Here is a 27693-nt window from a genome sequence, read left to right as displayed (position 1 = left end):
TTCCCCTCAAAGACTACCTTCCAAGTCTCTGAATCACCAGATCCTTTCCAAATCTTTTCCAAATCAAATTGGAGACTCCGAATCAATTCAGAAAGTTTTAAGCTTCTAACAATTCAATTCATATTTGGAGATTTGACCTCCAAATCTTCTCTGAATCAAATCATGACCTGAAGCTTTGCACAGCCCTACTTACTAGTATCTTGGAAGGAAGGCAGGAAAGAATTAACCTACCTGCCTGGCTTCTGCCACCACTGCCACTTCTGTTCTCTGGGCCAGGCTTATCTCAGACAAGAGCAGCAGTGACTGGGCAGGTAGGTTGACCCTTCACTGCCTGCTCCCCTGGGACAGACAGCACACCCAGTGACAAGGAAGCTGGTGGGGGTGAGGTGGGGAGTCTGCGTATGCAAAGGAAATCATCAGGAGATAAGGCAGAAGTAAGATCTTGGAGATGAAAGAATCAGCAAGAAATAGCAAGTAATTGAAGGAAGCGGAGGTCAAAGTCTTAGACGTGCTAATAGCAAAAAGGCACGTAAATGAGTAAAATGCATGCTAATGAAGTAAATAGTAAACAGAGGGAATATGCTTGAGATAGGAGGGAATATGGGTAGAACAAAGGAGGGACAAAGGTGGAGTAAATGTTAATGAGTATGAACCAAGATGTATAAATGTTAAAAGAACTAATGTTCAGCACAGCTCCCCGGTTTGTTGGAGCTGGCCTGAAGCAGTCCCTATTTTGAATAAAGCTGTTGCAAGCAATGGGTGCAGATGTTTGCTCTCTGAGCAATTGGATCATGATCTCCCTAGTCATTGAGCGCCACATGGAGTCAGGGTCTAACACATATGTATTCAAAACAATTTTTTTAAATGCAGTGAAGTATATAGTGAAAAAAAAAGAGAGACAATAAATAGCTTAACCTGCAATAATTTAGCCTGGCATTAGTGTTTTTAAAATGTACTTAGCTTTTGACATGTATAGTCTTACCTAGATATTAAAGATCTGGTCCAAAGCTCTCTGCAGTAAATAAAAGAGTCTCCACTGACTCCACAAAAAATACCAATCCTCTAAGCAAGGATCATTACTAAACGTGTTGGTTCCCTTAAATACTGCAAAGCCATAGTAATAGAACATAAAACCAGTCAAAACTCTCCTGTTCTAATATTTCATTAAAAGCCTGAACCCAAAGAGACCATTAAATCTCATTAGTGATGTTTGTGAAGCTGAAATAAATCTCAAGGTAAACAGGGGTGAAGAGGGGGGGACTGTAGCACTTTGGTATACACCTGCAGGTAATGGTGAGTGTTAGACCCCAACTCCATGCGGTGCCCAACGAGTAGGGAGATAGTGATCCAATTGCTCATGGATCCTGTTACTCATTAGCCAGAACAAGCAGAGAGCAAACACCAGCACACATTGCTAGCAACAGCTTTATTCAAAATGGAGACAGCTTTGGATGAGCTCCGTTACAGACACCCAGTCTATGAATATGGGGAGCAGCAATGAACATTAGTTCTTTTCACATTGTATACAACTTGGTTCATACTCATTAACATTTACTCCACTTTTGTCCCTCCTTTTGTTCCACCCATTTCTCCTCCCATCTCAAGCTCTGCCTCTGTTTACTGTTTACTTCATTACCATGGAATTGCCTATGCATTTCCTTCATTTACATGCCTCTCTGCTAAGAGTGCTTGCGTAAGGCCATGAACCTCTGTTTCCTCCGGTCACTTGGTGGTTCTTTCTGGTTTTTCGCTGACTTCTTCTTCAGTTCCAAGGTCTTGTATCTGCTTTATCTTTTGATGATAGCTGGTGGGATGCATCTTGTTCTTCTTACCCAATGGGCTCTAACACTATGACCTTGTTAGAAAACTGCTTGCCTAAGCATTTGCAAGGTTAGTCTTAACATATCATCCTGCCTTGTGACCAGCAGCTCTGCTGAGACACAGATTAAAGCCTTGTTCCAACTGCAGATCCAGTGCTTCCCCAGAAATGCATGTATAGTTACCCTAACACTCCCTCAAAGAATCAGTATCGGCAGCAAAAGAAAAACCCAGCCAATTCTCCAGAGGACATCGCTGTCTCCACACAATGCATCCCTCGGGCCTGGCAAGGTAGATGGTGCTTTTGTGTTACTTGGACAGAGGACTGACATTTTTTGCCCATCATTGGAAATGGTTGAGTGAGTGCTTAGGCAACTTGCTTTTTAGCCTGGGACTGAGCCAGGAACTGGGATGGTGGTACCATAGGGATACATTTGCTTTTGCATTGCCATGAATATGCAGCTGGATGTTAATTGGATGCTTGTGCTATTATTGTAGCACTACTAGTGCCTTTCTATCTTGTAAAAGTCTGGATAAATGTGAAGGGTTAGGATTTTTTTAACTTGCCATGGAACCTAGGTATGCTGTTTACACAGGAAGGCTCTGGTATTTCTTAGGATTTTATCATTTTATTTTGTGTTCTAAATCTTTGCATAAATTCTGGGAATTAATAAAACCACATTACTATTTCTACTATCCAAATTAAATACATGAATTTTAACACAAACAAAAGAAAAACAGGGGGGAAAGGGAAAAAAAGGATGACAATAAAACAAACAATTTAGTCAGCCTGCTTGATCTTTGGCATGGCTGAACTTTGTGAGGTTATGGAGGTGATGCTTTGCATGATTTATTATTTTTGTAGCCACTTTTCAGGTATTTCATACCTCATTAAAAAGTTTTGCTTTACATTTTACAGTTTAGCATAGCTGACATCACAGTTACTTATAATAATAGCATTTTACAGACATAATAAAACACATTTATTAAACATAACACAGTCAAGCTTGATTTTTTCTTGTCTTCAGCAAACTTTATGATGCTCCAATGGTGGGTCTATCCTGTAAAACACAAGGACAAAAAGGGAGGGGATCACCCCTTTTTGTTAGTTTATTTATACATTGTGTCTGGCTTTGTTTGGTTTATAGCCAGGTTGGCACTCATTTAAAAATGTGTCCTCCTTGCACTTTGCAGAGGCTGCTTTTACAGCAGTGTTTTTATCTTAAAGTGGAGGGCATTTTCTGCCACATTTCTTTTTTTCTTGCACCAAGGGTTTTTCTGTTGAAGTATGCTCCCCCTAGTCTTTTGTTAATGAAGAATAATTCACAAGGAGGTGGGAGCTAGGGATTTAAGGCACTTTATATTTGTCTCTGCCTATTTTCTAGGGTGTTTATTATGCAGCATTTTGTAGAGCCTACCCCGCTGCAGGTAGCTATATTATACCAACAACACCTAAGAAGGTGGCAGTTTCAGGTTATACTTAGGATTAAACTTTCTACTCTCCTGCTTTGATCTTCGTTACTTTTTATGGGCACAGTTTCTGACTTCTGGGTTTTTTTGCCCCCCCCCCCTCCGGGTCAGTTGAGATTGTGCCCCTTCTCTGGACTGCCAGATCACTTGGTTTTTTAGGCTCTGCAGACTCTTTATTAGTTTTTTTCTTTTTTCCCCCTCTTTCTCACTCTCTAGAAACTCTCTAGAATTCTAACATTTTTCTAGGTTTTACTTAACTTTTAGTTTTCCTTTTTCTTTAACAGATCTTAACTATATCCTTTCTGGGCTACAGGCTTCACAATTTGTTCTTATTAGTGGCCCCTTTTTCCCTTGCTCTTTGCAAACTATTCAATCTATTAAATCTTTTTATCTTACAGCTGTACAGCTCAGCAAGATCTACTTTAGGACTAAGAAAGTTTCCCTGAAAGACTGTGGGTGACAAATTACACACTACACACAATTTCTTCAGGAAAACTCTTCTTACCTTAAAAAGGAAGCTTTTAAACTATGTCTTTGCAGAGAAAACCAAAACAAAACATGCTGCTGATAAGCTTACTCCTCTTTCCCTGCTTAGAGTCACTCAAAGTATTTCTGAGCACTGATCTTTTTTTTACACAGCTGTTAACAACCTTTAACTTTTTAGACTCTTCACTGTTCCTGGAGAGGTAGGGAGAGAGAACTAAGTTTCTCTTTACTTCCAATTACAAATTCTCTGCCAATGCCTGAACAGATGTCTACTAACATACTTTGTTTCTTTCTGTGCTTTTTTAAAGACTAACAGTGCGATGGGATGTAATGTGCAATCCACACAACTTTGCCTTCTGCCATGCCACACGTGCCATGCATGATTGTGGGGCTGTGCGTTATGGCTCACTGCGCCTTACTGCTGGTGCAAGGGGAGTCAATCCTGGGCTCCCCTGTACTGTCAAGAAGCAAACTTACACTGCTGAGAGCCCATCTAAGCTGAGGGACATCCCACACACCTCCATATCTGGGAGACACAGCCATAGAGTAATCACGGACAAGTGTCAAAAATAGTAATGAAGGTATAGATATCACTATAATAAAAAGCAAGAGAAAATTAAGAAAACTGAGCCCTTAAATGCTGGTGGTTTGTCTTTTCAAGGAAAACATAGTTGAATAGATGATGCAGTTATGGTAGAAGGGGTTATGTAGAAATGGTAGTATTTTGAATAAAAGGTATTAGACAAAATCAGTCATGATATAAGCCAGTAATGTAGTGCCAACCACTTTGAATTTGGCTGCAATATTGTATTATAAGGTAGGCTGGATAATTTCCTATTTCATTAAAAATGAAAAATGCAGGCAAATTTCAATTGATTTAGCAAGATGGCTAGACAGGCTGGTTAGCCCTATGTTGTAAAAAAAATGCGTGCTAGTATATGCACCACTCTTTCTAAGCAGCAGCTGGTCTTATGCAGATCCTTTTTAATGGAATTATGTGTTAAAGTGCCCTAACATACTGTATGAACCTAGCTTCTTTTACCTGACTTCCTCCCCCTTTTTATCTCACAGCAGGCTTCCTTTTTAATAGTGTCTCTTTACAAAATATCACCACTGTTATTGCAAGGTTTCTCTCTCAATCCTGACACTTGACATAGTCTTTCCATGCCCCTCTGGGTTCTGGTGAAGGTTGCTAAAGTGACAGAATGAGAAGCAATCTAGAACTTGGAGTACCCTCTCAAAATTAAAATTGGACTGGTCAAAATATCAAGAATATGGCCAGTAAGACTCAATTGCCATGGAACTAGATCAGAAGTGTTAATTTATATATTCTGTCCCTAGTTTCTGTAATATCATGTATGACCTATTACTAATCCCCAGAACCATACCATTCTCTGCCAGGTTAACAGTCTAATATTAGCGCCTACAGTGTTTAAATCATATCTTCCTTCCTTGACCTGTACCCCCATGGATGCCCAATTTATTTAAACAGCATTCAGCATTCAATAAACATTGAAGTTCACACTGTTGCAAGGATACCCACCAGGCAGTCATGGCACTGCTGAATAGGTTAAGAATTAATCCCTTATCCCTTATTTCCCAAAACCACAAACTGAACTCAGAAATACATGTAAATTAATCACGTTTGATTTTTTTTGTATAAACAAAGGCTTTAATTACACAGGTCCTTGTCTGTCCTGCTTATTTCATAATTACAGGGAAATGGCAAGGCTTCCAAATTAAGCTCTTTCCCTTTTGAAGAATTTAACAATACATTTGGACAGGCACATGCATTTGTTTGGAGACTGCACAATGGCTAAAATCCCATGTGTGCATAACAGAATGCAGTTTGGCAGTTTGGAAGCATGTGAGCCAAGGCTTTACACTTCATTAATGGCAAAAAATGGCTGTCCCTATAGTCAGACACTGGATTATGTATTTTCCTGCTGGCAAACACTAACCTGGAATCACCCACAACACCTGTTGTTTGTCATAAATTACTGTGCTGAAAATAGATTCCCTTTTGCATGGGGGTTGGGGTGGGGCAGGGAGAGACAAGGGAAGGAATATAGATGTAAACAATAATAGTGAAATCAGGGTTTCCCCAGCTGATACTGATCAAAATATAATCATAGTGTACATCTCTCATCCAAGGATCTCAAAACACATTTGACAAACCCCAAAAAACTTTAAAGTAATTTAAGGATTATTATTTAAATTGGTAAAATATGACAAAAAGACATACAGCAAATTAGTAATGGGCCAAGGAACGGAGCCCAGGAATTCTGATTCTAGTCCTTCTGTTATAACCAAGTACGCAAAATTAGATTATAATTTCTGCTTCATTGGTGTAAATCTAGCATAACACCATGTACATTCATGAAGTTACTCTGGATTTACACTGGTGTTTAATTGAATTAACTTAATTAGCATGCTTCAGCAGATTTGATTAAACTGCAGGCACGCTCATAGGGTTGTGCCTGAGGGTGAATGGGATTGGCAGTTTAAAGGATAGATGGTGGAAACCCAGAAAGGTATCCCAGAAGCAGAATGACACAACAATACCAGAAATTCTCTTTGGGTGCCTGTAGATATGCAGGGAGGCTGCTTTAATGCATTGTAATTACAGCACATCGGAGGAGACTCAATTAATCAAGTCAGCAGTCTCTGTCTCATGTATCAGTGTCCCTCTACTTCAGAATGTCAGCAAGGGTGCTTTAACTAAAGCTCCTTTGATAGTGAAATCTATCTATCTAGATTTAAGAGACTGTGAAAGGAAATCTATCTATTTTATAGTTAAATTGCCCCCACTACCATTTTGAAGTGCATGGGTGATGATACATGAGATTCTGTAGGTCCTTTAATTAGAGCTACTTTTGAAGTTGCTCTAAATACCACCCCCCCATCCCTGGAGCACATGTAAAAATTAGGGCTGTGCAAAACAGCACTGTTTCATTTAGACTTCTGTTTTGCCATTTTGACTGGACAGTGCATCATTATGAGTTTCATTTTGTTTCAAAAGCACTGTTCCGTTTTGTTTAATCAAAACCGTTTCGCTGTTTTGACACTTTTTCGACGTTTCACCCATAAGCTATAATGGGGAAGCATGAAACTGCCTATAAATTTGTCATTGCTTGTCACATTTGGATGAAAACAGCCAAGATGGTATCCCCTTATGAGATCATGAAGCCTGCGAGCTTTCAAGGAGATAGGTGCAGGGGTTTCTGGGAAACTGCACCTCAGGCTATTGACAACCAAAACTCATGACATGGGTAACACTGTGTGTGTGTTAAGGCACACCCTCACTGGTGCTGAGGCCTCTACACAACACGGTAGTATGCCCCAGTGAGGTCTCCTCTTCCCCTACAGCCTCAGCTTGGTCCACCACTTTACATGACAACAAGTAATAAAATAATTTAGTGAGAACTAGCACATTCACATCAGCAGCATCTCAGGCCTCCAAAGTGTGACAGAGCCTTTCTTTCTTCTCCTGCAGGAGCTTCTTCTCCAGCATGTATGTTAAGGTGTACCATCGCTGTGTCCTTCCCCACTCTTGTCCCTCCCTCTCCTTGCTTTCTATTTCCCTGCAGGCAAGCCTAACTTCAGCTTCAAAACTTGAAACATTTTGAACCTTTCAAAATGTTTCGACTGCCCTCATTTCATTTCGAGGCTATTTTGAAGCCCTTTGTTTCATTTCAATTTCACTGTTTAGAGCTTAAAACAACATTACAATGAAACTGCTAGCAGAATTTTTCACAGCCCTAGTAAATATGCCTTTTAGCTCTACTTTCTTGTGGCTGCATTTGTCAAAAGGTACAGAAAAAAAAATCTTATCCCAGGGTTTACAAAGTCATTGTCTCTGTTTGTAGTTCTCTTTACCAGCTTTCATCTTTGGGTATTTTGAACAAGAAAGCATATGAGATGCCTATCTTTTATTACAAGCTTCATGTGTCCCAGTAAATCCCATAAGGCACTATGTGTTCTCCACATGGAGTAAGTCATTGTTTCAAAGACACAAAATAAAATGAAAGTCACCCATTTCTGCCTGCATTCATTCATTTCATCTTTTTAATTTCATTATTTCTTCTCTTTACTAATTCCCCTTGGATTATACTTTTTTATTATTTTAATTTGTTAAAAGTAAGCAGACTCAGAGCTCAGGAAGTGTCCCAACTCCAGTAATTGAGGTACAGTATTGTGAAGTTGTCCTTTTTCTTCTGTTTCATATAAACCATATTCTGACTGATTCTTTGCGGAGGCCCCTCTGCAGCTGATGTTCAGGATTCCATTGTTAAAAACTGTTGCTTTTCTGTTCTCAGCTCTTGAAGCATCGATGAAGATATGGTAGGATCTTCACACTGTTGCTTCCTCCCAATTAGCTACTGTGATCACATCCTGAGTTCTAGTTTGGTCAGTCATTTTGATGAAAAGGAGTGTTTGGACCATGTATCAGCTAATGAGCTTTTTTTGTTTGTTTGTTTTTTACAAAGGTGCTAATTGTTGCATATTTTCTAATAAAATAAATTCTCTGTTATTCATAAAGTCCAACCCAGAATTAAGGCCTAATTCTGATTCTCAATAAATAATCAGTAGAGAGGTGAAACTGAGTTAAACAATGCCACCTCTCTCTTATGAATCTCTTCTGATTCATAAAATCAGACTATATCAGAGCATTTTGCAAAGGAAGGACTAGAGGGTAAAGACTGCAGACTATAGCCAAATTTTAATCTCATCCTGTAATATGCTTGGTTACCTACATGGTGCCTATTACATTTTGAGTACCTAAAATATTAAAGTATTTCTTTTCACAAGATCCCTGTAATATAGAAAACGGTTATACTTCCCAATTTACTGGGACAATGAAGGTATAGAAAGGTTAATCAGCCTGATCAATAGAAATCTGACTGAATCCAGGCACTGAATACAGGTCTACAAAATCATAGTCAAATCCATAAAGCCTTCCTATACTTTTTGTCTCAAGTGACCTTACTTCCGTTCTTTTTTTCCAGTAGTGTCTCATACAGTCTCATTTGTTAATCTGGAAGGCTGGTTATTAACATCAGCCTGTGCTTCATCTAGTTTACACCACCTGTCTCCTATTGCTAGATTATAGCATCTGTCTCCCAACCTGTTAAACCACCTTTCACAATCTACTATTAAGTCACTCTTTACATACAAACTTCCAATAATATGTTGAAGGATTCACCTTTCCCCCTTTTTTTGTGTGGTACTTCCAGTCTCCAACAGCATAAATATTGCCTTCATGTGTTTTCTACCATTTATAAATAGAAGGAATTCTGGTTTATGGCACCTTTTGTATCCCCCAGCTCTGGACATGACTCCAGTGACCTTTGACTGAAAGGAAATGGTGCTTAAAGCACTCAAGAAAACAAAGTCAAAGTGTGCTGTGTCATGGTTTGTACAGGGAGGCCAGTTCTGTCTGTTTTATTATCATGAAAGTAGGGATAGGTAAAGGGAAGAATTCTTACTATTTGTTTTTTGAATTCACTACAGTGCATTTCCAGGATAGAATCAGATCCAGATGGCTGCTCCATCTTCCTTTACATTAAGGACAGGAAAAATTGGGGATCAGTTCACCTGAAGACGAAGGAAGAGATGGCATGAAATCATAAAAGACTGGAATGGATTATGTATAAATAAAGTAGCAAGGCTAACAAAAGACAGAAGCAAGTGAAGAGCATTTGTCCACTGAATTGCTAACCTTCTTAACAAATATAGAATTTAGTTGATTGATTGAGTACTTGGAGATTAGCAATTTGAGAGCCCTAGTGCCTGGTTTTGTGTTTGTTTCCCTGATTTTGGTTCCCTATTTCAGTTAAGAAAATGTTATTAGGAAAGATATAAATACTGTATAACTGTATCAACTGTTAAAAAAAACAAACTTTAAGCACAATATATTCAATATTTCCATTAGGGTTGAAAATTAACCTTTTCACATTCCATTGTTTAATTCATTCAGAAGTAACACTGTCTAATAGGATATGGTCCTATTCAATGTTAGCATGGTTTGAATCTAACCCAGAGTACCTTTTTGTGAAACTCGGATTTGCTTCAAGACCACAATTTTCCTAGGGTTACCTATTGTCATCTTTATTTTAATCAGTAACACAGAGTATAAAAGGGAAAACACCGCATGCAAGTATGAAAATGCATTTTCTGTTGCCAGGCTTGTGCACAGGCTTTTCTTCACTTAGTCATGAATCAGAAATCACTGAAGAGACATATTAGGGTTTAAGAAGGAAAAAAAGAGTAAAAACAAAAACATCCACCTAACAACAAGTGTTTGTATGATGTTGGTCATTTACTATAACTGATTGAAAAAATATTTTTTTTCATTTTTTAGATTAAATAAATCTTATAATTTTGTATTGTTGGATTATGAAAAGTACTTGTGATTTATTTGTATTAATTTTGACCAACTGGCACACAAATTTGCCATATGGGTCTGTGCATTGTATCCTTAGATACAGCTGACCCTGGAGATAACCATTGATCCGTTGGACTTATGAATATTTACAAAACCCATATTTATAAACCCAATCTGTTATTATACCCATGAGGGGGTCTTTTCATGATGTTATTCACTATCCCTTATGTGTTTTTATTACATTCCATAAAAGACCTGAACATATTTCCGTAACAGCTTAGTTAGCAGAAATAAGAAAAGCCATCAATTATCATTGAGTAACTCCCGTTGAACTGGAGGGAAAAGAAGGACCTGGCTACTATTTCTTTTTTTACCATGGATGTATAATATTAACTAAGTCATGTTTATTTAAGCTCTGAAGTTTCAAAACAAGGACTGTTTGTTACTATTTGTCTGTACATTTCCCAGCACAATAGAGTCCCAACCTTGGGTGAGTGAGGCCCTAAGTATTTACTGCAATAGTTGTTTGATATCATCCAGTAAGGAAACACTTAAGTCAGCAGAGGAGACAAAATTTAAGCCAGTTTACAATAGGGCTTAATACTCTATCTTTCTTCTTACAAATGAAGTTTCAAACCACCTTAAATGTTAGGCATTTTACACTAAAATGGTCTTCAACAGCCACACAAGGAACTGATAAAATTCAGTTGCCTATCATGAAAGGGAAGCAAAACTTAATAAATTCAGGAACACATAGGAAAGTTTCCTTTAGGTTGTTTGCTGCATTAAATTTCTGTTCTTAGTCTAACAAATAGGGTAATTGAGGCATAGAAAAATAAGTGCCAAAGTGAAGAATAAAAATTAAAATGTCTGGTTCCTAGCTCCTGTTTTTTTTATAACTAGGAAATTAAAAAAAAAGAAAGAAACCTACTCCCTTTAGCATCGTCTACACTGTATCTTATGAGGGGAACCATGTCTAAAACTATTCTCAAAACATTTTGGTTCCATCTCCTTGCTAGCCCCAAAACAAACACATATGTGAACTGTGTTTTGATATTGTGACCAAACATGAGATATAACTGAAGGTATTTAATTGCTCGCTTTCTTTATGATACCTTATTCTGTTTCCTTGTAAGATTGATATAATCTGACATGAACATTGTAATTCAAGGCATTTGTCAGAAAATTTAAAAAGACATCTTTCTGAATATCCATCCATACAATTTAGGGAAAAAAAAGAGTAGTAAATAAAACCTAATATATGCATGAGATTCACCTTGCAAGGAATATAAACTATACAAGCAAGGTTTATTTAAGGTACAATTATGCATAAAAATTAAATATACATAACTTGGAAAATGCATTGATATGTTGGTCAGAAGGATAGACCTTCAGCTTTATTAGGAACGTGCTTTTACTAGCAATGTACAATTGTATATAAAACCTGGAAATGAAGTGTTTTATTGCCAGTGGTAAATGCATATTTATTACAGTATTTACAGTAGTTCATCAATTTCATGAGTTATTTCATTATAAATTTATTGAAACATGCATAGCTGTTGGAAAACCTTCCTTTGGAATTGCAATTTTATACCCAAAGGCCCAGGTACAGACTTTACACTTTTACCATTATAAGTAACCCAGTCTAAGATTCCCTTTCCCCCGCCATCAAAGGGCAAATGTACTGATCTAAACTACACTTCTTATAGAAAACTGCATAACTTAGATCAAAACTGCCACAGGCTTTTTGAACGTTTGTACCTAGTCTATATCTGAAAAGAATGTTTGGTGGTTTCTGTTGTTACTTTTTTTCTTAAATGCCCCTCAGCAATTTCTGAGTCATAGCAAAGTGAAAGAAAATATCAGAGTATTTCAGCTTATGAAAATATTAAGACTCATCTTCCAATGTTTAAAAAATTCCATAAAATGACCAATGTTTAAATTTTATAGGTCAGAATTTCCTGGCTACAATTTTTTAAATTAAAATATTTATAGTAGTTTTGGGGATGATAACAAGAGAAACTCCTTTAACCATTTGTGTCATTCCAAAGAGCCTCTGAGAACACTCTAAATGCTGACAGACACACAAACCCTTTAGGATTAGTGATGCTGGCAAACTCTTATCTTACTTCCACTATAAATCTGGTTTCTTCACAACAGATAAAATCAATCTCTTATATTTATTTAACTCTTTTGAAATAAATGCAGAGCAAATAGGTCATGGATCTGCAAGTCAGTGGTCAACCTATTATTTCTCAGCTAATATGAAATGTCCCCAGCATTTTATTTTATTTTAAATTATAATGATAAGGAAAGGGCAAGTGCTTACAGTCATTACTGACCCTGATAAAAGAAATCAAACCTCTCTATGATTGAATGACAAAATACTCCAGTTCATTTCTTTCTTGAAATCCATTAACCTCTCTCATATGAAACATCTAACAGCTTTTATTTTGATTGCAATACAGGGCTTTTTTATCAGTTACTACATCACATGTAGTACAAAAATGTACTCTGCACACAGTGTGTAGTTAGATGGCACAGAAATTAAATGGCTGTCCTGTCTAGTGGTGATAAAATATCACTCTGGGAAATAAAGAGGTCATCAATGACAGCAATATGAGATTCAAGAAGATACCTGCCTAGTGGAATAGATAAAGATGTAAATCCTGTTCATGACAGAAAAGGTATTACATCTCAATGATAACTGAGGGTTAGGATTTGCCACATTTGCACACCCTGACTAGCACCTTACTGTGTAAGCAGTCCTACTGTAATAAGTGGAACAAGGCACTATTCATTGTGCGTAAAGGTAACAGATTTGGCAAATGTGAATAAATATTTAATAAAAGGAACACCCCATTGCCTCTCTTTTTTCTTCACTGATATCAAACTAATTCATCTGATTTAACAGTAGGATATACTTTTCTCACATTTTGAGTCTTGGGAATTACCAAAGTAATTTCTTAAGTAATTTATCATTAAAACTGTATGCCTTCATACTCCTCCCCTTCTTTTGCCCTTCCACATACATATCATATCCATTGCTATTAGGACTTTAGCTGCTTTACAGGCCAAAGGTGGAAAGAGATTGTCATAAGGAGAGGGTCCAAAGAATTTCATGACTAGTTTTATTTAATTAACACAATTAAAGGGATAGAAATATGAAATACTGGTCACAAGATGTTCAATTAGCATAACCTTGGGCAGCAATAAAACATTAATAGTGTATATTACCTGTAGTACTGCAATTTATAATATGTTCTGTGAACCCTGTGGGAGCAGCTTCTTATAGGATGTTCAGTGGGAAGGGAATGCCTATGCCTTTTTTTCAGATTTGTCTATTGTGCTAAAGAAAAGCACTTTGTTACTGCAAACCTAAAATACTGAATGTCCATAAAACAAGTAGATCAGCATTAGAAAATTCCTGACATTATCCCATTCCATTTTTTCTTTCCAGTTCCTAACCACAAAAACACACATGCATGCATGCATGCATGCACACACCCACAGATGCACACACATTTTTTCAAATAAGAGCTGCTGAGCCCTGTATGCCTGGTTGTTGAGTACAGTCAAACAATCTCCTCAGAGCTCCAAGGAAAAAACATGTGTTGTTTAACCTTCCTTGCTGTCTTGTCCTAGAACTTAAAGTAGAAAGAAATGATTATCCTTACTATTTAGACTTATGGGAGGTTTTCTGATTGTTTTTTTTTCTACAATTTCATGTTTTATTCTAGTTGATTAGGTGGCTTTAGGAACCAGCAATAATTATAGTAAATGATTAGACACACAGAGTTTTGAATTAAAATTGGGTGTGAAAGAGTATTTGTATTCTTCAAAATGGCTATTCTCATCTCCAAGTGATGTGCTTTTTAAAATCAATGGTGCCACAGTTCCTGTCAAGACTGTACTGTTTTTCTGCCTTTAGCCATTTTGCATATTTTCAGTGCATTGTATTTCTAATGACTGGGTTGTAGCCCTGTGGGGTCAGGCCAACTTTCATGATCTCAATATTGTACTGTTAGACAGGAGGGTGTGACACAATTTCACATATATAAACACACAAATCAATTAGGTGCATACACACACACACACACTACCAGCTCAGGCATATACACAGCCAAAACAGCCTAGGCACATGCATACCTATCACAAATTCAAGCACATACACTATATGCCCCAAAAGTTAGACACAGATCATTAATTCGTATATCATACACAAAATGCCACATACATATATATACACACAACCTACCTACACATAGGTAAGTTCCTAACTTGGATGGTACAGTGTATATGTGTATGCTTGGGATACTTGGGGGAAGGTTCAGGTGAGAGAGAGAGTTAAAGTTGCTAGAACCAGGATTAGAACCAGTAGACTACAGAGGAGCTGGCTGAGGAACTGAGGATTGGGTTTACTTAAGGTAAACCAGGGCTGGAAACTGAGGCAGACAGCTGAGATATTGGGGGGGGGGGCAGATAAGTGGTAGCAAGAAGGAGACAGCTAGGAAAGAAACTGAGGCAGAAACCTGGTTGCTCAGAGGAAAAGGAAAAGGCAGTGGGGATAAGAGAGTGGCAAAGAAACAGAGGGCTTGGAGGCAGAGAGGAGCTCAGGACAAGTGTTGGAGGCGGCAGTGAGCCAGAAGTAGGAGAGGGAGAAATGGGACAGAAGTTAGAGGGGTGAGAAGCAGAGATTGGAGCAGGGCCAAACCAATCAAAGCAAAACCCAATTTAGGGGTCCAAATAACAGTTTTATTACACAGAAAACACACTACACAGACCCATGAAGTTATTGGTTCTCTCTCTTTCTCTCTCTCTGTCTCTCTCTCTCACACACACACACACAAGCACTCACAATGGCAGCAGGAGAAAGAGACTCAGTGGAAGGGCTGGAGTCCATGTAGGGAAGAGAAGCAGAGGCCAAGTCCTTGGTTGAAGAGGGGGTGGGGGCTGATAGCTACTTATGCAGGCTGGAAAGGGGTCCTTGGCCAGTAGGTGTTGTCCAGAGGGGAGTCGCTGGCAGGGCCTCTAGGTGGATAGGTGGTGTAGCATGGTGCTGGTCCAAATGGAGAAGGCATCCCACTGGGTCTGTCTTATGTGACCCTAGTGATAGGAGGCATGCCCAGGCAAGGGTCAGCCCCTAGTGTACTGAGCATGTGTGCTCCATGCAGGGATGTGTAGTTTCGGGTGTCTGTAATGGTGGGGTAAAATGGTAGAGTTGCTGGTTCTGCAGGGTCTTTTGTCTTTCAAATGCTGGGTTCTTGTCTCTGTTCCTGGGTGATGTCCATGGTTCCTGGATGAATCAATGCAAGGTGATGGCCCAGTCATTACAGGCCATTCAGTAGAGGCCTACTACCATTGTATTTCAATCATTCCCAATCACTCTCATTCATCTGGGAACCAATTTACATGGCAGGGGTATGTGACTCAGGGGATGCCTGGGCAGAGGACACAAGATGGAGACTTGACATACAAATGGAAATTTGATATTACTTTAGTTCACTCACAAACACAGGCCTAAACCATACGATATCCATATGAAACAATAAAAATCAATATGAAAATGATAATAATACAATATACAACAGTAAGAATCAATACAAACCTAATAATAATACAACATAAAACAGTGGAAATCTAAAACCAAAAATTTGCTACCAAAATAAAAATGTTAAAGCTTATCCTAAGTCTGAGCTCGCTTATGCTTGTCTATAGGGAATAGAGAGGGAGAGAAAGAGAAGTCAGAAATATGTGGTGAAGGGAAGGGAATGCATCATATATATATATAAAAAAGAAAAACTTGGGGTTTTGCTACAAGGTTGTTACTTCTGAAAGGTCTATTAAAATAAACCCAGCACCATGGACAGAAAAAGAAGTTCAAGTAGGTCACTCCAGTGATTCCCTTGCTTTTCCACTCCCAAATAATAACAACCACTGATCTCCAGCACACTAAATAGCATAAGAAATATTACTAGAAAAAATAATTCAAACAACATATTATTACCTCTGCTTTTTTAAAAGAATAATACAACCAAGGATCTGCAGTTTTGCACAGGCCTATAGATGTAAGGAGTATGAGTTTCCAAGTATCCACTGATCAAGATCTGTAATGTATGAAAGTTCTAAGAGTATAGACAGAGGAGGGCAATTATTTGGGCTGGAGGGCCACTTAACAAGTTTTGGTGAGCTGTTCAGGGCTGCATACACACATGCTCACAACCATACACATACACACGTGCACATGCATGCATGCGCACACACTCATTTGCAGACACACACATGCATACACACACATGAGCTCCCCACAGCATTTCCTGAACCCTTCTGTTGGTGACACTGGGCATAACCCTGGGTAACTCAGAGGGATGGAAGACCATGAGTGTCGAGGAAGTCCTTCTGCTCCAGGCTCAGAAGAGCCAAAGCCCCCCCTTACCCAACCTTTGCAACCCTTTCTCTCTGGCGCCTGCAAATCTCCTGTCCTTCTGGAAAGCAGGCGAGCTAAAACTGTTATCTGTGGAATGCAAGGGCACCGCTCGGAGAGAGAAAGGAGGAGGGAGGAGGGAGAGGGGGGCCAGCGGGTGGGAAAATCACTGACAGTGAAACTGACTGGGGTATAAAGATCTCGCTGTTGCAGGGCTAGGGGTGCAGGATTTGAGACAATACAGTCTCCCTGTGCCTTTCACTTGAGCTCAGATAAACTCTGTCTGCTTCTCTCCCAGCGTGTTTATTTGGCGCGACGCACACCGGGCAACGAACCCAATTGTTGCCTCCCTCGGGCACCTTGTGCTGGCAACACCTCCTTACCCCAAGTCCCTGTATTCCTGCATACCACTTCCAGCCATGTGGGCACAGCTGGAAGTGATGGCCACAGCTCCTGACCAATCTGGCTGCATGCAAGGAACTTGGGGTCAGGCAGGAGCCTCTCCAGCTGCTCTAGCTGCACTCATGTGCCACAGCCTAAAGCTGCACATGGGGGCACAGTGTGGCACTGCATTAGGTCCTGGCTCTCTTTCCCCCACAGCCTGCCCTTCCACCAATGGGGAGAGCCATACCTGAGTTTTGATTCTTGCCAGGGGCTTGGCCATCTGATCTGTCAATGCCTGCAGTTTCAGAGCTGCACACAGACAGCCTTGTTGGCACACACCTATCCAGATGCTCGGCACTATTTGCCTTGGAACATACACTGAGGGCTGGAACCAAGGCCAGGGTGGTCTGCGCCAGGCCAGGGAGGGGAGTGGCTCCATGGCTACAAAAGCCAGACCTACTGCTGCTGCCGCTGGCTACAGCACAGGGAAGGGAGAAAGGTGAGAGGCATGGAAACCCAGGGCAGCCATGGATGGGATACAATTCTCTTGCAGAGGAACAACTATGGACCAAATGGAATCATTTGGTGGGCTGGATCCAGCCTGGAGGCTGCATTTTGCCCATTCCTGGTAAAGATAACAGTATATTCATTGTGTCAGAATTGCCTGTCAGAATTGCCTGTTCCACTGCTAAACGTATGAAAAAAATCATTTTTAGTAATATATACATGAAAGTTATTGGAATATTAGTCTATGAAGAAAAAAAAATCTTTAACACAACCTATATCATTTAATAAATTTAAATTGGTGTATGATACATTTTGAAACCTTGCTAATAATTTTAAGCCTTAATTTAATCATTTCTCAAACTTCATTTTGGTTTGGGCATGCTGATACTTGGGCCACAAACTCACCTTCTTTTTTTAAGTCATAAAAGAAGGAAATATTAAGAAAAACACCTCAGCAACAGAATATAGCAATTAAAATGTTATAAAATTAATTTATAAAAAAACAATGTCTGATTTGTCCTATTGACAAGAAATACTGGGTTAACCCTATCCACAAATTTGATTTAAAAAAATTTACAAATTTAATTAATTTAAATAGTTCTCCCTAAAGATGTACATAGTTGTGCATTTATGAAATTCAAAAGTGACCATTTTTTATATTTAGTGCACTTAACACATTTTATTATCATTTTCACTCATGCAAGATTTTACATTCACTGTCCAATGCCAATTATTTAGGGGTTTTTGCCCCTCCTAGTAAGGTACTGTTATAACTGGGGGGAAAAACAAAAACAACAACAACAACAACAAAACAAAACCTCTGACTAAAAATTATTTCTTCATGTGTTTAGCAGTGGAACAGGCAATTTTGACAGGCAATTCTGACACAATGAATATACTGTTATCTTTACCAGGAATGGGCAAAATTCAGCCTCCAGGCTGGATCCAGCCCACCAAATGATTCCATTTGGTCCATCTTTACCAGTACCTTGTGGGGACTTACTCTTCTCCCAAAGACATGCCCCACACAGATCTACATCTAAAACAAATGGTTCTAACATGACCTGCATTTATCTGCAGCTGGTTATAGTTATGAAATTAAATCCATCAGACATTTATACCCCTGTCTTTCTCAAAAGAATCCTTGGCAAAGACCTTGTCAAACAGGAAATTACACAGTTTTAGATCCAAATAATCTAACCAGAAACTACAGTACTGAATTAGTGTCAATTTGTCCTAGCTTTACCAAGTTAACAAAATGTATATCCTCTAGGATTCTTTCCCTCCCCTGCCCCAACAATGCATCTGTAATCCTTAACAATTTAATTCCAATCCCCTAGAGAACAACTATGCACATAATAAGCAAGCTAATTTAGCTGTACGATCCCTTACATTGTAGAATAAATTGTCAGTCTTAATCATGTGTGACAATAACACCTCCTCATTCTTCAAAGAATCATATGCACTCATTTGCTAATGGCCTCTTTTATGCTGTCTCCCTGATTCATATAGTGAGCACATCATTCTCATCTTCCTTAGACCAATTGCTCCTGATTTCTACATGTGTGAGATCCAAAACAGAAAATGACTAGACTCCTTAGCAAGTTACCTCAAAGAAAACAGAGGATAAGGCAGGTGAGACCTACCAAATAAAGTGTACATCTATCCAATTGCAGGACCTAAGATAGCATTTTTCCAAAGATATACCAATCAAAGCCAACTTTTTAAAATCCTGAGAACTGCATTAATTACTTCTTAAAAATAAAAATATGTACCATGCTTCTTTATGAAGTCTTCTTGTTCTGTAAGATTTGAGGAAATATGACCCTTTAGTACCCATGTCCAATTTCTCTCATTATGCAAAAGTCCACAAGGAAATAACCATACTAAAATAGGTGCAGATGGATGAGGCAAACTGTATTTAATATCCTGTAACACAACACAGGAAAGAAACTACTAGAAAATAAAAGAGAAATGTAATATCTCTCTTAAAGGTGGTGTTGTTTCCTCACCATAATCATTTCCAAACATTCCCAACAATGATAAGGGAGATGCTTATTCACTGGAGCCCAATCTGTTCTGTACTGAATGAAAAAAAAATTGGTTTCAGGTTCAAGGTAAGTCTTATTCACTTACTACAAAAGCCCATATGAAATTTCATCCCATCTTCTTCTCGTGTCTCTACACCACATTTGACCATTTTGTTACACATGCTTGTGCTCATTTATTATACTTTGTTCATTCTTTCATTGTACCTGTCCCTTCAAACAGCAGGCATTGCAGTAGGTGTTGCATAGTTTGAGGCTCTGTGCCACAGTCACAAATGATTGAACCAATGGTATATATAGCCTCACTTCTTCATTATTTCCTTGGAATGTCCAACTCTGGTACATAGATGGTTGAGATATCACCACCAAACCACAAACTTATCCCACAAAAGTTTTAGTCTGATACAATATATTATGTGCAAAATGGCTGTCCCAAGTTTTTCCCTCGTTTCCAGTAGCATCCAGAGTACATCCAAATTAGATGGCAATTTTAATCATAAACATAACTGCCCCTCTCCTAAAAAGCTTATCGTTTCTCACGAAAATAGAACTAGCTTCTTAAACGCATTTTTAAATGTAGAAAAGTCTAAAATATTAAAAGACCTATCATACTGCTTATCCATCCATCAACATTCTATGCAGAAGTTTTTTTCTGAAGTGATTGCCCTGCTTAATTTTAGTTATAATGAGACAAAACTTTCATCCTTTCCATTTGGGAGTCAGCTTCACCATTTACTAGAATTGACAGTTAGGAATTTTTTTTCCTGCTATGCTACTTAAGGTTATTTTCTTCAATTTAATCTTATTGCTGCTAGGTTGTACCACTTCAAACAATTCTTCTCTCTTTACTATCTACACCTTTTAGTTACTTGTATTTGCTTATTATGTCACATCCATTGCTTGATCAGGCAATTTATTTCTTTTACTCTTTCTTATGTGTCAATCCCGTCAAGCACCGAATCATTGTGAATTTACACTGGAAATGGAAATCTTGCCTTAATTATAGTGCTTTGGGGAAAAAAAAAAATCACATTTGCTTTATGAGAGAAGAAAAGCAAGAAACAACATATTTTGGTCATAAATTAGCCTCATCCTTTCAATAATACCTGCTAGAGGATAGATTCTTGGCTCAGCATTCCATGCAGTACGGGAATACATGTCTCTGAATCAAGGTGCTACCTCACAGTGGTTTAATCTTTTCTCTCAGCAGCAGTAATCAAGTTTTTACAAGCAGGTATCTAAGAAACTATAGTAATCACATATGGCAAATTTTAGACTGCAGCCTATTACATGTCTCCTCATCCATACAGCTTATGTTTGTTCTTTCAATAAACAAGCAAGCCATACTTCCCTTCATGGGGTGTTCAGAACAATATCTCAGCATGAATAGGTGACCTTAAAGAATTAAGATGCCTGCAGTAACTTGACTGTGTGTGGCAGTATTAAAAAATATATTGCTACATTTGGCTTCAAGAGATTAGGGATTAAGAAAACTTGTCTTTTATGGCCTAGTATTTAGATAGCATTACTTATTACTAGCCATATGTTCTGTACAGAAACGTCTAAAGCCTGCCAAACTTATTGTAAATAATTTAAGTACACAGAAAAATATTATATCCACTAGCTCATAGACACTGCAGCAGAGATGCTTTCACATTCTCAGTTGTTGCTTTCATTTGTAGTTTCTAAGAAACCTATTTTATGTGGCTGTCTATCCAATGACCTGTATCTGTACCCTCTGAAAGGATAATTTCAGTTATCTCCTTGTAAGAGGGTTCCAGAAATGTTGGAACTATTTCCTATCTTGTATTTCTTTTATTATGGAAGTTCTGTAGACAACTCAAAAATTAAGTCTTCAGTCAGGGTTGCTAGAAGAGTGTCTTTGCTTTCCAATTTACTTTCTTCAACAACACAACATAAAATGTATGAGTCATAGCTGTGCTTGTTGGTGGCATCAATAGCTTCCTTATGAGACTGTCACCAGTTGATGCAGATACAGATCTAACAGGATATTGAAAGGATGACCCTCAGATGCATGGAAGCTTGACCTCTGTCCAAGGAAGGGGCAACATACAAGAACAGTCTAGCAACAAACCTCTCCAAGGGTGAAATTAGCTCTCTAAACAGAGCCTTCCCAAAGCCTATGTGCTACTGATGCCCTTAAACTTTTCAGGGATTCAGTGTCCCATGGGCTTTGTGGGCTCCCTCCACATAGCTGAATTTCAACTTAAATTACATAAGGACCTACTGTGGAAAAATATACATTTTGTTTTCACTAGCTTCTTATGGAACTGCTTACATAGGTAGTATGCTTGGAAACTTTAAATACTGCAGTATTAAAGATTAGGGCTGTGTGAAATTTTGGCGGACATTTTGTTTCATTTCACTTTTGATTTGGACATTTCAGTGGTTGAAACACTGAATCCAAAACAAAACAGAGGGCTCCAAAACTGTTCCAAAATGAAACATGCCATTTAGAATGCTTCGGAATTTTTTTAAATGATTCAGATGTTTCCAAAACATTTTGGATGTTTCAGAGCTGTTTTAGAGCTGTTTTGGAGGTGGGCTTGCAGGGAAAGAGGGAGAGGAATGTAGGAACTGAGCCTGCCATTTTGCAGCTGTGTCTGTCTCAGCGGGAGCAGCAGAGACTGAGAGCACTGCAGCATAACTCTGTAAGCTTGCAGCTTGGTAGTACCTTGCTACCAAGTTGTAGCCATTTCATTTACTAATCCTTTCCTATTTATTTACTCTTGCCTGCCCTTCCCCATAAATCCTGTTATTAGTTCTTTTTATTTTTTCCCCTGAAACAAAAAGAAAGCAGTGCTTTGCCTGAGTCTGCTCCATCTGTTGTTGTGCCTCTACCTGCTGAGGAGGAGAAGACTCAGGCAAAGCACTATTCCTTCCATCCAGCACACACACACCAACTAGATACTTCCTCAGCTTCGTGAAGGGTTTTTAAACCCAAAACCTTGCAAAGAATTTCTCCAACTATTTGTTTCATAGATTCATAGATGCTAGGGTCGGAAGGGACCTCAATAGATCATCGAGTCCGACCCCCTGCATAAGCAGGAAAGAGTGCTGGGCCTACATTACCCCAGCTAGATACACATCCAACCTTCTCTTGAATACCCCCAGGGTAGGGGAGAGCACCACCTCCCTTGGGAGCCCGTTCCAGAGCTTGGCCACTCGAACTGTGAAGAAGTTCCTCCTAATATCTAATCTAAATCTGCTCTCCTTCAGCTTGTGGCCATTATTTCTTGTAACCCCCGGGGGCGCCTTGGTGAATAAATACTCACCAATTCCCTTCTGTGCCCCCCTGACGAACTTATAGGCAGCCACCAGGTCGCCTCTCAACCTTCTCTTGCGGAGGCTGAAAAGGTCCAGTTTCTCTAATCTCTCCTCATAGGGCTTGGCCTGCAGGCCCTTAACCATACGAGTGGCCCTTCTCTGGACCCTCTCCAGGTTATCCGCATCTTTCTTGAAGTGCGGCGCCCAGAATTGCATGCAGTACTCCAGCTGCGGTCTGACCAGCGCCCGATAGAGGGGAAGTATCACCTCCTTGGACCTATTTGTCATGCATCTGCTGATGCACGATAAAGTGCCATTGGCTTTTCTGATGGTTTCGTTACACTGCCGACTCATGTTCATCTTGGAGTCTACTAGGACTCCAAGATCCCTTTCCACTTCCGTGCCACCCAGCAGGTCATTTCCTAGGCTGTAGGTGTGCTGGACATTTTTCCTCCCTAGATGCAGCACTTTGCATTTCTCCTTGTTGAACTGCATTCTGTTGTTTTCTGCCCACTTGTCTAACCTGTCCAGGTCTGCTTGCAGCTGTTCCCTGCCCTCCGGCGTGTCCACTTCGCCCCATAGCTTAGTGTCATCTGCAAACTTGGACAGAGTACATTTCACCCCCTCGTCCAAGTCGCTGATGAAGACATTAAAGAGTATCGGTCCAAGCACCGAGCCCTGCGGGACCCCACTGCCCACACTCTTCCAGGTCGAAACCGACCCATCCACCACAACTCTCTGGGTGCGACCCTCCAGCCAATTCTCCACCCACCGGACTGTGCAGTCATCCAAGTCACAGCCCCTTAACTTGTTCACCAGTATGGGGTGGGATACCGTGTCAAAGGCCTTCCTGAAGTCCAAGTATACGACATCCACCCCTCCTCCTGCGTCGAGGCGTTTTGTGACCTGGTCATAAAAAGAGACTAGATTGGTCAGGCACGATCTACCTGCCACGAACCCGTGCTGGTTTCCCCTCAGCATAATTTGTCCTGCCGGGCTCTCACAAATGTGAGCCTTGATGATTTTCTCAAAGATTTTGCCAAGGATGGAGGTGAGACTGACTGGCCTATAGTTACCCGGGTCCTCCTTCCTCCCCTTCTTGAAAATGGGAACCACATTGGCCCTTTTCCAGTCCTCCGGGACTTGACCCGTGCGCCACGAGCGTTCAAATATTCCCGCCAGTGGCTCTGCAATGATGTCGGCCAGTGCCTTCAGTACCCTCGGATGGAGCTCATCCGGGCCTGCCGACTTAAAGGCATCCAGTTCCTCCAAGTGACCCTGCACCACCTCAGGGTCCACGCATGGAAGTCTGGTGCCTTGCTGCTGCCTCCCTACACTCCCAGGGAGAGACTTGTCATGCCTCTCACTTAGGAACACTGAGGCGAAGAACTCGTTGAGGAGTTCAGCCTTGTTGTTCTAATAAAAGATATCAGATTGACCCAAAGAAACTTGTCTGCCAGTGCCATGTCCTTAGACCAACATGGCTACAATCTACACCCCTAGCACCTGTCCCTAGTCATCTGATTGGAAGGAGGCAGGGCACTGAGCACATCTAAACCCCAGGGATGGGGCTGGCAAAGAGAGTTCTCTGGCAGGTGCTGGAGAAGAAGGTCCTGCAGGAACAGAAAGAAAGGCTCTGTGACAGTTTGGCTGCCTGAGATGCTGCTGGTGCAACTGTGCTGCAGTGCACTGCTTACCTGTTGTTATTTAAAGTGGTGGGCTGGACTGAGGCTGTAGGGGAGGAGGTGACCTCATTGGGGAACACTACCATGTTGTGTAGATGCCCCTGCATCAGTGAGGGCATGCCTTAACAAACAGACATAACCACATGTCATGAGTTATGCTTGCCAGCAGCCTGAGGTGCAGTTTCCAAGAACCCCCTGCACTTATCTCCTTGAAACCTGGCAGGCTTCATGGCCTCAGTAGGAGGTACCATCCCTTCAGTTTGCATCCTGCTCTGCCTTCACTTTCACACATCCCGAGTTTCACATTGAATAATTTGAGGTATAGTTTCCCAGAACCCCCTATACCTATCTCCTTTAAACATGGCAGACTTTGTGGACTTAGAAGGGGCTACCATCCCTGCAAGTTTAATCAGAATAAGGAAATAAATAACAAAGTTACAGACAGTTTTGTGAATTCACATTATAGCCTATGGCCGAAACACCAAAACACCGTCGAAATTCCAAAACAGCTGCAAACAGTTTCAGCCAAAATGAAATGGGACAGTGATTTCCATTTCAATATAGCATACTGAAAGTCTTAGAAGTTTTTTAGCATTCCATATTGCCAGAAAAATTATCTTTGTATCAATTACTGCAATCATCTTTTTCCAACCAACCTTTGACACCCTTCCTCCAACCCCCAAGCTAGCTGGAAGGTAATTTCCTAAATTGTTGAAGTTAATCTTCATCAAGCATCCATGACAAAAGAGTTAATATTTTAATTTACAAAATATTCCTGAGGATATTTCAATTTCACAATAAAGGCCTTGTGTGTGTGTGTGTGTGTGTGTGTGTGTGTTTTAGACTTGTGCTCTCTCTTGATAATACAGATTTAAAAGAGCTGGTTTCCCACAACAAAAGTTGTTGGAAGTAGTCTTTTCTTGCTATGACTATTTCTCCTTCAGTATATACTTGGAACTAGACAATAGTTCAATACCCCAGTCAGCAGAATCAGTGAAAATGAACTTAATAAAAAAATTAATTCTGTGCAAATAAAGTAGCTCTCTAAAATACTTTATAGAAAAATGAATGTCTTCTACTGTAAGTATCAACCACGCATGGTTTAGTAACTGTGTAGACAAACACTGTAGGCATGAAAATTTATTTTACTCAGACAGACAATGCTGCTACAGACATTAGGGATAGTTCCTATAAAACTGTTATTTTGAAAAAATTATTTTAGTTTTTACTTGCCCAGTCATTGGGCTTCAGAGTGTAATACTTCATCGTAAAGTATAGTCTAGAAATGTTCTACAGTTACACAAATCCTGGTGCAAAGTTTGAAGGTGACCATCCTTCAGTCAAGTGGCAAGAAAGCAGAGCAAAATGGGCACACTGAATAGAACTTGTAATACTTTAAAACAGTTAAGCATTCTTGTCCTTCAAACACATAATTCATTGTACATTCTCTATGGTAGGAACTGTTTCTCCCTTTAGTTTTGGAAAGCACTAGGCTCATCTACATGAGATGCTACAGTGCAGTAGCAATGAGCTACTGTGCGATAGTTCATTGCTACCATGCAGTAGCATTGCTGGGCATTAACTGTGATGTGACACTACTGCAAAGTAGTAATGAGCTACTGCATAAGCAAGTACTAAATGACTATGCAGTAACAATTGTGCAGTCTGTTGCATGTGTAAATGTGGCCACTGGGAATATTTTAGATGCTATTTCAATGTAAATAAATTTAAAGTGAATCAAATTGTGGTGCTGTCCCAATTCATATTAAGTAACTTCAGTCTATCATGTCCATCTCTTAGTGTTTGAGCATGGACATGTGAATAATTAACTTTACAAGAATAGCCAGATTTATGTAAGGAAAATTTTAAGTCCTAGAAATTCTCATGCTAAAACATTTCCAACACCCCTTGAGATGGATTTCTCTCTTCATGCAACACTAATTTCAGTTCATATTTCCTATGTAGTAAAGACAAATTGGTAAAGCTGGACATGATTTATTTAAAATCTGAACCCATCACTGTGCCTCCATCTCTAAGTGCAATTTCTAATGAAAATGAAAAGGATTGTTTCAAAAGATTGCAAATATAAGATGAGGTACTAAATGTTTCTATGCTGTTGTTATTAGGAATTTTGAAAAGTAATCTGGGAAAAAAATCTCCCCACCAGGAATGTAAATGGATGAGAATTGAACCTGTGGAAGGGGGGAATCCATCCTCCCTTAGACAAGCAATAGATGGAATCCCACCATGTCTCCTGTAGAATCTGCCCTGCCTTAATAAACACAGGTGTTTGTAGAAATACTCATTTGCTTCTATTAGAATGAGAAGATCTACCCTGGCTTAAAGTAACAAATCACTAGCAATGCTTTTGAGATTTATCCTGCATCTCTCAGTTAAAATGCCCAATTTTTTTACTCCCACTTACGATGGAAAAATCCATATATGAATCTGGCTGCTAAATATATTTGTTTGTGATTTAGATTCATTTTAAGTTTAAAAGTTCATAATTGTAGGCAGTCATGATTTTCCTTAAGGTGCTCATGCAAACAAGGAACACAAATATCATTAACCCTGTCGCGCCCCATACACCGGTGCACCCTTGACCTGCGAGTCTGGGTCGGCACGACCGGCTTGGCACAAGGAAGGGGATTTATAACCGGGCAGGTGGGTGATAACGGTGAGCAGGGGTCAGGATAATTTAAACACAGCATGATGTTTTCACAAAAGATTTATTTTACTTACGTTTTTGATGGCTAGAGCATAGGCAGTAGAGTTGATTTATTCATTCAGTTACAGCATGCAGATATCATGTTACCCAGCATTTACAGGGTGGGCAAGACAGTTGCTTCCGAGCGATTCATATAAGCCGTTGCAGTCTGCAGGTTACTGAGAGCTCTTGATAAGAAAGATAACACCAGAGATAGAGAGATAAACGGGGATACGCCAGAAAGATAACGTAGGCGGAGAGAAATATTGGTGCACGATCTGTTCTTCTTGAGTGTATACGCAGTTCTCTGTTCTCTGCTTTGGACGGAAGTTCTTTCAAAGTTTTATCTGACACAGGTGACCAATTACTATACGCCAATTATAAATAATTAATGAGTTGGCACTTGTGCTTTCTTTGTTTGCTCAGGTTTCATAAAAAAGGGGGGTTATTTTTACTTGGGTGGTACTGGTTCTGCTTGGTCACAGGAT

The 27693-nt window shown here is 39.6% G+C and overlaps 1 long non-coding RNA gene across 1 annotated transcript; it reads right to left on the bottom strand.

Moving 5' to 3' along the window:
- LOC149858264 (uncharacterized) lies at positions 1-27693 on the bottom strand. Its single transcript, XR_016443825.1, has 3 exons — positions 27241-27693; positions 9264-9372; positions 1-2879 (listed from the first exon to the last, which is right to left on the bottom strand). It is a non-coding gene; the product is annotated as an uncharacterized LOC149858264 (long non-coding RNA).

Source organism: Crocodylus siamensis, chromosome 8 (assembly GCF_052110815.1).
Source record: "Crocodylus siamensis isolate JL-2025a chromosome 8, ASM5211081v1, whole genome shotgun sequence".
In the NCBI taxonomy this organism is placed as follows: domain Eukaryota; kingdom Metazoa; phylum Chordata; order Crocodylia; family Crocodylidae; genus Crocodylus; species Crocodylus siamensis.
The sequence above is the reverse complement of the archived record's forward strand: the minus strand, read 5'-3'. Positions and strand labels throughout refer to the sequence as shown.